At 48.2% G+C, this 9,659-nt stretch overlaps 1 pseudogene; it reads left to right on the top strand.

Moving 5' to 3' along the window:
* The first annotated feature begins 6,320 nt into the window (after positions 1-6,320).
* On the top strand, positions 6,321-6,439 carry LOC136657813 (5S ribosomal RNA; annotated as a pseudogene).
* Positions 6,440-9,659: the final 3,220 nt, after the last annotated feature.

The raw sequence follows: 9,659 nt of genomic DNA, 5'->3' as shown, positions 1-9,659 counted from the left end.
TATTCCCAGGCGGTCTCCCATCCAAGTACTAACCAGGCCTGATCCTGCTTAGCTTCCAAGATCAGATGAGATTGGGCATGAGCAAGGTAAATGCTCCCTTACTTTGAGGAGGCCTCTCCGTGACTGCTTCCCCCCACTGCAGGATACAGTGCATGCCCCACTGGCAGGGCTGCATTGGCACTGGAGAATTGGATAGGATCGGGCCCTGAGAGTCTTGTAGCGGTTCACATCGGCAGGCTATTTACTAATCCATTTTGTTTCAAATGAGTTCTTACAATAAATGTTCAATGAGCAATTCATAGAACCCTTCATTTCCAGATGGAATCCTTCACGGCGTGGCCATCATTTCTTTTTGCAGGGTATGCCTTCCAGCAGAAGAAGCTGCTCGTCAACCCGGTTTTTATTTTAAACATTCTCTTGCATTTCCACACTCCGCTGCATACCTGTGGATCACTCCCTCACAGTGTGAGGTCACTCCTGGCTCTGTCCTCTCATGACAGTTTCGGTCTCCCATCCAAGATTCAACCACAGTCGCTCTTGCTTAGCTTCTATTCAGGCAGCATTCAGCTCAGTCACCAGACCGTGCCCCCTGCCCTGTAGGGGTCGCTCATCTGATTGAATGTTCCTCCATGTGTATAGAAATCCCTGCACATGGAAAACTAGCAGATTGGGGAGAAGAATCTTTGTTGCACGTGACATATAGCATTACTACTCGATATGGTGAAAAAACGTAACACATCTATAGTAGTGACCATCCAGTTAAACTCACAATGTTATGTGACTCCAGATTTGTCATAAAAGAAAGAAGAGTCATTGCTTTCATACCAACCCTTGTGCATGCCAAGTGAGATCTAGTAGCTAAGTGCTGCATGTACAGTTGGAACCGGATTGTGCATGTATGTGATTAGAGCCTGCAGACTAGTTATATTCGGCTCTCTCCACTTCTTTGAAGGGCTGGAACTTTTTAGGGACAATAACCAGCTTCTCTCTTAAATGCCTGACAAGCTGCCTCGGCTCTATAATTTTGGCACTTGAAATACTCTCAAAGATAATGAGCTAGAAATCTATTGGACGACTTGACCATCATTCCAAAAGTTGTCTAACAAGCACAACTGGCGCAGTGAAGTTCAGCGTGAAGCATTGTGCTGCAGGCAGTTGAACAATTTCCCTGGAGTAGGCTTGACTTCTCACTCACTCTGTCGGAGCGGAGGGGCGCGCAGGAGTAGTCTGATGGCAAAAACTGGTTTGCAAAGGGAACGTTCCTCTTAAGAAAAATGATGTAGGGGAAATAGTTTGTTCTCCTTACCAGAGGGGTAAAGCAAAGTGGCATAGCCAGAGGGGTGCAAAGCATTGAGTTTTGCAGGAAACCTCACCATAGTGTGCAAGTGGCCCCTCCCATTCTGTGCCATTTCGGGCAGTGGGAGCAAATCCGAGCCATCCCTCCACCGGAATGACTTCAAAAGGGAGGGGGAGGGGCTGCTTGCATGCCGCAGTGAGTCTCCCTGCAAAACCTAGCACTTTGCACCCTCTCTAGCTACGCCACTGTTCCTAATGAATAGCCCTAGAGACTGAAATGCAGGCAAAGGAGCACTCACTTTTGATTTTTAAAGGAACTCGAGTCTGCATAGACTACTATGATTACATTGGGGAAAAAAGCCAGCAGTGTAATCTGGAACGACATCTTCAGTGGTTGCTGGAAACCTTTGCTCTTTTTCTCCAATTATCCTACAAAAAGGTGTCATTTGAAAGTGTTGATATGCAGTATAAGAGTCCTAATTAGGGGGGATGGGTGTGAAATCTTCCTTCTGCCACAGGTTCCACATGTGGGCTATAGTCATACACCTGGAACTTAAGCTGTAGAAAACGTGGCTGGGTGTTGTTTGTAGATAAAAACTGGGGAGTGGGGAGAATAGAAACACCTCCATTCAACATCATTCCTACAAATTGCCTCCTCCCAACATGGCTACGGGGAAATGGCAAAGGACATATAGATCTGGCGACAGTTCCTGTATTCCAAAGCAACCAATAATTGACTTATTTTGCACCAAAGCTCAGCTCTGGGTTACGTGAAGTTGTTCTAAAGGGGTCTTCCTGGGAATGCACAGAGTGCCTTTCTCCTGCCAAGCCTGGAAGGAGAAGGTTGCCAAGGTAAGGGTGCAACTTGAGACTTTGCAGCCCTCTTTTTTATAAATCAGTCACTGGTCTAACACAAAGTGGGAATGGAGACCAAAGAGACGTAAGGAACCCCACAGTTGAGAGTATATTTTACAGATCCCACTAAAGGGAATGACTAGAGCACGTGCTGGTGGAGCACATGCTTTGCCTATAAAAGGTCCCAGGTTCAACCTGCAGCCTTGCCCATTAAAAAGGCTGGGAAATATCTCTCTTGTGGGGCTGACTCATGTATGAAGCCAATTGAGGTAGTTGTCCCAGACAACAGTTTGGTGGAAGAGGGGAGTCCCCATATCTTCCCATGTGCTTTCACTGCTTCTCCTCTTTCTTCCATTCCTTGGATTGGAACAGGAAGAAGGGTTGGAGCAGAACAGGAAGTGTGCAGGAGACAAGAGATTCTCTAGCCTGCCACTCTCTTCTTATCCACCCTTCCTCAACCTCTAGATTTCTCTTCTTCAAATCTGATCAACAGCACCTACAAATCCAGAAGATCCTCTTATCCATCAGTCAGGGATAAAGAGTGTAGCAACCATATTCTCCCTGGCCCCTTAACATGAGAGATGGGGGAGCTCAAACTTCCCAAAGGAGGGAATTCCCGAGCCAGAGTTTTATCTTCCAAGAAAGTGCTATCCCGTGTGCATTTCCAAGGGTGCAATCCTAACTACCAGTTAGGCCGGCGCAAGTCCCTAACTACCAAGCAAGGCCGGCCCAGGAGGGTTGCAAACGTGCCCTAAAGCATGTTTGCACCTGCTTGTGTGTCAGCTGGGTCAGCGCAGGGAAGTGTGCTGGCCCATGGAGCCTGCATCCAGCCTCTGCGCTGATGCAGGGAGGGAAGGTTGTGTTGGCTGAGCTTGGTTGATGCAAGGGTCTGGAGAGGGTGGGGAGGAGGTAAGGAGGAGGTGGGCGGAGTGCATTCCAGGTGGTGGGCAGGTGGGGAACAGGATGAAGCGCTGGGACCCTGCAGTTAGGCTGGATCCCAACCCCATTCCCTGAGCAGCGCAGAACAGCTCCAAGCCACTCCGTTCCCCGTGGACTTGTGCCACCTCCTGAGTTGGCACGGGTCCAAGGAGACCCATTGAGACTGTGTTGGCTTACCCAGGGGTAAAGGGAAGAGCCAATTGCCTCCGGCTGAGCCAATTCAGTCCCCAACCTTGCACTAGATATGACGCAGGCCTCCTGGCCTGCCTGTTCCAGCGTAAGATAGGATTGGGCTGTAAGTAGTTCTATACTGGTTCCTGAATTAACTAACTCTATTTTCACTTGTGAATTTGCTGTGGGTTCTTTGTGCTTACAGATAAACTGATATGCGATGCTGATTCATTTAAGTCAGCTCATTAGAAATTTGATGCAAAGATTATACTTTCCTTCTATTAGAGTTCTTTAGCAAAAGAAAGGCAGCCTGATCTAATTATAAAAGTTTGTCATTAGAGATATCAAGATTTTCCCCCAAAGGTCATCGACTGCAATTCCTCTAATTATTATTTGCTAGAGTTTTGTGCAAATGGCTTGTTAATACCTGATCTTGCCTGAAAAAACCTCTAAAGAGATCAGGGTTATTCATTGGAAAAGCAAGTCGCTCATTCACAATAAGCGAAGCTCAGCAGAAAATAGTTTATGTGAAAGCCATAAATGGTAAAAAAAAGAAAAAGGGAGGAAAAAGGCACCAAAAAGCCTCTTTTAAAAAATCCCTTGATGCTTTCTAAATAGCGAACAATATCCTTTGTTGACAGAAAAAGTGGTGTTGAACATTTTCTTAGAATTTCCTTATTAGAAAAGTCTTCTAATCAGCTTTATTGCACAAAGTATGGTGATGAACAGATCAAACGTCATTCATTCATTAGCATCCTTCAGTCTTGGAAGACTCTGGTATTGCGCTCTGAAAGGTGGTTCTGGCACAGCATCTAGTGTGGCTGAAAAGGCCAATTCAGGAGTGACAATCCCTTCCACACTGGGAGCAAGTGCAGTCTGTCCCTGGTCTGTCTCCCTGGCTATGGGCCTTCCTTCTTTGCCTCTTTGCCTCAGTCTGTTGGGCAAGTGTCTCTTCAAAGTGGAAGAGGCCATGCTGCACAGCCTGCCTCCTGTTCTGTCGGATTCCCAAGCCTCACTTAAGGAACTTAAGCCCACTCTAAGCTAATTAGCTCCCCTTTCGTTCCCCAACAATGGCCCCAGTTCTCTACGGCAGCACTACTAGACTCCACCACCAGGGTAGCTTGCCTGTTTAAACTGCAGGGACCCAGTTCCTAAGGCAGCAGTCCTTCCCGGTATAGCAGCACACCTCAGCTCTCCGCAGTCTGTTCTAGTAGTCCATTAGTCAGTGAGCCAGATAATCCATTAGCCAGAAGTTCAGTCCACAAGGCAGAGCCATAACTCAACAGTCCAGTAGGTCCATTAGCCACAAAGTCAGTCAGAGTATCCAGGTCAAAGTCCAAAGTCAATAAGCCGAGTCACAGTCCGAGGTCAGATTCCAGGTAAGTCAGTCAGAGTTGCCAAGCCAAAGTCCAGAGTCAATAAGCCCAGTCAGCCTCCTCTCCAACCTGCACTCCTTCTACAACCCACACCCAGTTCCTGCCTCAGGTGCTCCTTATATCCCTAGGGACCTCATTGCCTCTAGTGGCTGTAGCTGTGCAGCACACCCTTTGCTGAAAGCCCAGGCCTTAACTCTTAAAGGGGCCACTGCAGACACCACATTCTACCTTCTCACCAGATCTTCCATGATCCCAATAAACCTCCAAGTGGGGTGCTCAGAGGCCAAGGGTTTCCCACCTGTTGAGGTCCACTCCTAAGGCCTTCAGATCCCTCTTGCAGATGTCCTTGTATCGCAGCTGTGGTCTACCTGTAGAGCGCTTTCCCTGCACAAGTTCTCCATAGAGGAGATGCTTTGGGATCCAGCCATCGCCCATTCTCACGACATGACCGAGCCAACGCAGGCGTCTCTGTTTCAGCAGTGCATGCATGCTATGGATTCCAGCTCGTTCCAGGACTGTGTTGTTTGGAACTTTGTCCTGCCAGGTGATGTGTCGGAGGCAGCACATGTGGAAAGCGTTCAGTTTCCTCTCCTGTTGTGAGTGAACAGTCCATGACTCGCTGCAGTACAGAAGTGTACACAGGACACAAGCTCTGTAGACCTGGATCTTGGTGTGTTCCGTCAGCTTCTTGTTGGACCAGACTCATTTTGTGAGTCTGGAAAATGTGGTAGCTGCTTTACCGATGCATTTGTTTAGCTCAGTATCAAGAGAAAGAGTCGGCAAAGATCAAATGTCAGCCTAAAACTATTTGGGAGACCTTCTAAAAGATTGGGAGGGGTACGCATTAAGGAGGTTTACATTTCTGTCATGGTTTGGGAACCTTGAATAAACTCAGCAGCAGGACACAACAGACTTCTTTCAACTCAGCTAGTCACTACTAACCTCTCACTGGAAAAGGCCACTGCATAAAACTCACATGGCTGGGAATAGGGGAATAAATAAATAGCACATCCTATCAGCTGACTGTCTCCATTTCTAGTTTATCTGGACCGAAGTCTGATCAGAGGATCATACAGACCCAATCATTTAGTAAGGCAAGTTCTGCTTCAAATCTGAAACGGTTCCCCCGGCTTTCTTATGTGGCCCTCTCACCTTGGGGCCTTTGGGGTTGCCTCTTAAAAAAGCAGTCTACAGTGTTACTAAGTGCACCTTAATTGACTGAGGACAAAGATTTAGTTTAGACCAGGGTTTCCCAAAGTGTGGGTTTTGACCCACTGGTGGGTTGCAATGCTATGCAAAGGGCTGCGAGTTGAGCAAGCCATCGTTCCGCCTTGCTTCTGATCAGCTCCAAACAGGAGCAATTCCAGAAGTATTGGGAGGGCCCAGAGGCCGCTTCCAGGTCATGCTGGGTCATCAACCCAGTCTGCTGGCCTCTGCCGACCTCAGAATGGCTTCTGAAATATCCAGAAGTGCCTTCTGGTTTTACTGGAAGTCAGTTCTGGATGCTCCTACGGGTCAGTAGAGTGGGTCGCCAAACCCTGGCACAACCCAAGAGGCGCTCCTGAACCTCCCTGAAAGCATTCTCGCATCAGGAGTAACATCACAACCCATCACGGGGGGGGGGGAGTGTTACAGCACCAAAAGCTTTGGGTTGCACAACCTAAAGGTTTGGGAACCGCTGATTTAAACATTAAGATTACCCTGCACATGCCTGATCTCCTCTGATCTCGGAAGCTAAGCAGGGTCAGGCCTGGTTAGTACTTGGATGGGAGACCGCCTGGGAATACCGGGTGCTGTAGGCTTATACCATGATCTGGGAAGCTAAGCAGGGTCAGGCCTGGTTAGTACTTGGATGGGAGACCGCCTGGGAATACCGGGTGCTGTAGGCTTATACCATGATCTCGGAAGCTAAGCAGGGTCAGGCCTGGTTAGTACTTGGATGGGAGACCGCCTGGGAAAACCAGGTGCCGTAGGCTTATACCATAGTCTTTCGAGACTGAAGTTTGCCAACCATTGTTGACAGTGACTTTGTGGACAGCAACCACATTTGCCATAAGAAATGCTTTCATGCCTCTAAGTAGCTTGACGAAAAGCCATTGATCGGCTTGTTTTCTGTGAATTTGTCTATAAGTACCTAAGAACATTGCTAGAACCCATTTCAGAATATCCTTAATTCTAACTGAATGTATTGGGAAATGCGTCTTCTAAAAAAAGTATCTTGACTGGCAAAAATTCTTCCACATTCTGAACTGGAGCCAGGCCTGTAGCCAGGATTCTAGAGGTGGTTGGGTGACTATTTTTTCAGGGTGGGCAATTAGGTCTCTATATAGAGTGGCGTGCAAAATTAAAGGATAAGTATGGATAAGCATCAGACCCATAAATGCGAGGGTGGGCAAATTGCTGACTTGGGGTGGGCAATGTCCCCCTCGCCCTCCTTTAGTTCCGGCCCTGGCTGGAACCCCCACGAGGACTAAAACGTATACTACCAAAAAGATTTTGTGTGCTTTGTGTGTCACATAGGACCACGTAGGATTTTCTCTTACGAGTACGAAACGTCAGCCTGTCAGGACACTGCAAATTGCTAGGTGTTTTGATAAAAGGGCACCACACTTTCCGGAAGGAGAGTGCTGGCTGCAGAAATTGAGCACAGCGGGAAGCAAGATGCTATGCTGATTTCAAAATATATTGCACCTGTACCTGTTAACCCACATACGCTGCTCTGCTTGTCCTGCTGTCCGCCATAAATCAGAGTGCAATACCATCACTTAGCGGCACAGATCATGCTACAGCCGGCCCTGGGGATGAAATACAGCTCTCCGCAAACTGGAACAATTTCATGAGGAGCAGGATCCCGTCTTGGGTCACCAGTGTTTCAGGTGCAAATGAGCCTCTCCCTTGACGCAGCTGAACGCGAAGGGAAAGGCTTTAAAAATAGCTTCCGGATGCCTTAAAAATAGTTTCATCTGCTTGGTAAAATGAGTGCAGCGCCAGCCCATTGAACAGCAGCATATGCCAAGCCAGAAACTCTCCCCCTCCTCAACTTATTCCAATTCTGTGGCTGTAAGTTTTTCAATCAATGGCTAATAGCAATTGCAACACTGGTGGGGAGTGGGGAGAGTTGGAGTTTGGATCCCCAACCCCAATTCAATTGGCAGTGCGGGAGAGTAAGATTCCCCTACCCTTGTGCTGTAGCCCAAATCCAAATCAAACTTCCATTTGACCTAATCAGGAGTTCCAGTCTTGGAATTCTCACATCCTGTCCAGTTTGGCCCAGGCAATATCCAAATAATTTCACGGTTTTAACAGAAATGCTGTAAGTAGCCTTGAGCCTTCTTAATTGAATTGAATTGGACATCAATCTTGTCTTGAGATGAATGGCCCAATCCAATGCAGGGCCGATGGCAGCAGAGAGCAAGTCCTGTTATGGAGGCCAACGCTGGATCCTGTGCAGAGGGGGGCCACTGAGGAATGCCTTCATTTTGCTTCCACCACCTGGAAGGGCTCCCAAGGGGAGGGGGAGGAGCTTCTTGCACGGCGCGTTCAGGCGCCTGCAAAATTTAGCGCTTTGCACCCCCTCTAGCTTCGCCACCGCTCAGGATTTGCAACTGTAGCAAGGGCCTGTTTCATGTGGTCTTTGACAAGCACATGCCAAATGAGAAACCGTTATTCTCTACAAGATCCTTGGAATTCTCTTTCACAAATGTAAATCTAAGCACTACTAGCTGCATATCACCTGCTCAATTTTACCTCCTGAGGGGTGAATTGGTACCTCTCTTCTGCTAGCATATAATGGTCATTATGCCTTTGGAATAAATTTCATACTTACGTGTATGGTTGATATATAGGGGTGTTAATAGACCCCTCTGGAAAAGCAGCACTCATAGCAAATAAATGTTAGGTTTCATTTTCCTTGGGTTATTGTCATGTAGCCTGCCATAGTTACAATGGATTCCCAGTTCTGTTTCTTGTCACATGTGGAGAGTCTTATTTTGGCACCTGCTGTCGGATTCAACACCGTCATCATTGGCACTTTCATTCTTGTTTGTTTTCATTCCTTTCCTTAGCATCCAGGCTGCCCAATCCTCACTCGTGCTGGAACTGGTAGGCTGACTGGCCTGCGCTGTATTCAGTGTGGGGTTGGGGCTGCCTGTGGCACAACTCATGACAAGGGAAATTAGTTCTCATTCTCCCAAGTAACGCTGCAGGGGCCCCAATGGGACTGCTTGGATCTGTGCCGCTTGAAGAGGTGGCGCAAATCCAAGCAGCCCAGCTCTAGGTCAGGCTGCCCAGGAGGGGGGTTAGGTGGATCCTGGCCCCAGTTCCACCCAGGTCCAGTTCACACCAGCCCCCCACCACCCACTCTCCCCCTCCCCAGAACGCTCCCCCTGAATACTCCCCCCCAGACCCCTGTGTTGGTAGTGCTCACCTACCCCAAAGTCAGCCTCTAGAGGCTTTTGCACATGTGTGCACCAGCCTCCTGACTCACCAGGTGGTGTGAAAGTGATTTACTGCACTTCCGTGACACCCAGAGGCTGGAACAAGGGACTTGCGCTGGCCTAGGGTGCAGCTAGGATTGCACCCTTAGCAAGGGATGCCATTATTTGGGGCTTGAACGTCTGAAGCATGAAATATAACTTATTATCTTCACTTACTTAATAGGCTGTCTTCTGCCAAAAGAAATTTTCTCAAGACTCTTTTATAAATGCCACTATGGAAGTATCATGCCCGATCTCGTCTGATCTCGGAAGCTAAGCAGGGTCAGGCGTGGTTAGTACTTAGATGGGAGACCGCCTGGGAATACCAGGTGCTGTGGGCTTATACCATAGTCTTTCGAGACTGAAGGTTGCCAACCATGGAAGTATACATAGCCACCTACTTATGGGCTGCTGCCACAGATACCAAGGGACACACCATGCGTGGCAGCAGCCAAGAGAGACCCCATTAATGTTGTTGTTGGTGGGGTGAGCAGAATGGAGTGGATCAAGGAGGGAAGGGGACATGTCGGAGATAGGAGGGGGGTGT

Source organism: Tiliqua scincoides, chromosome 7 (genome assembly GCF_035046505.1).
Source record: "Tiliqua scincoides isolate rTilSci1 chromosome 7, rTilSci1.hap2, whole genome shotgun sequence".
In the NCBI taxonomy this organism is placed as follows: domain Eukaryota; kingdom Metazoa; phylum Chordata; class Lepidosauria; order Squamata; family Scincidae; genus Tiliqua; species Tiliqua scincoides.
This window is presented reverse-complemented; position numbering and strand designations above follow the sequence as displayed.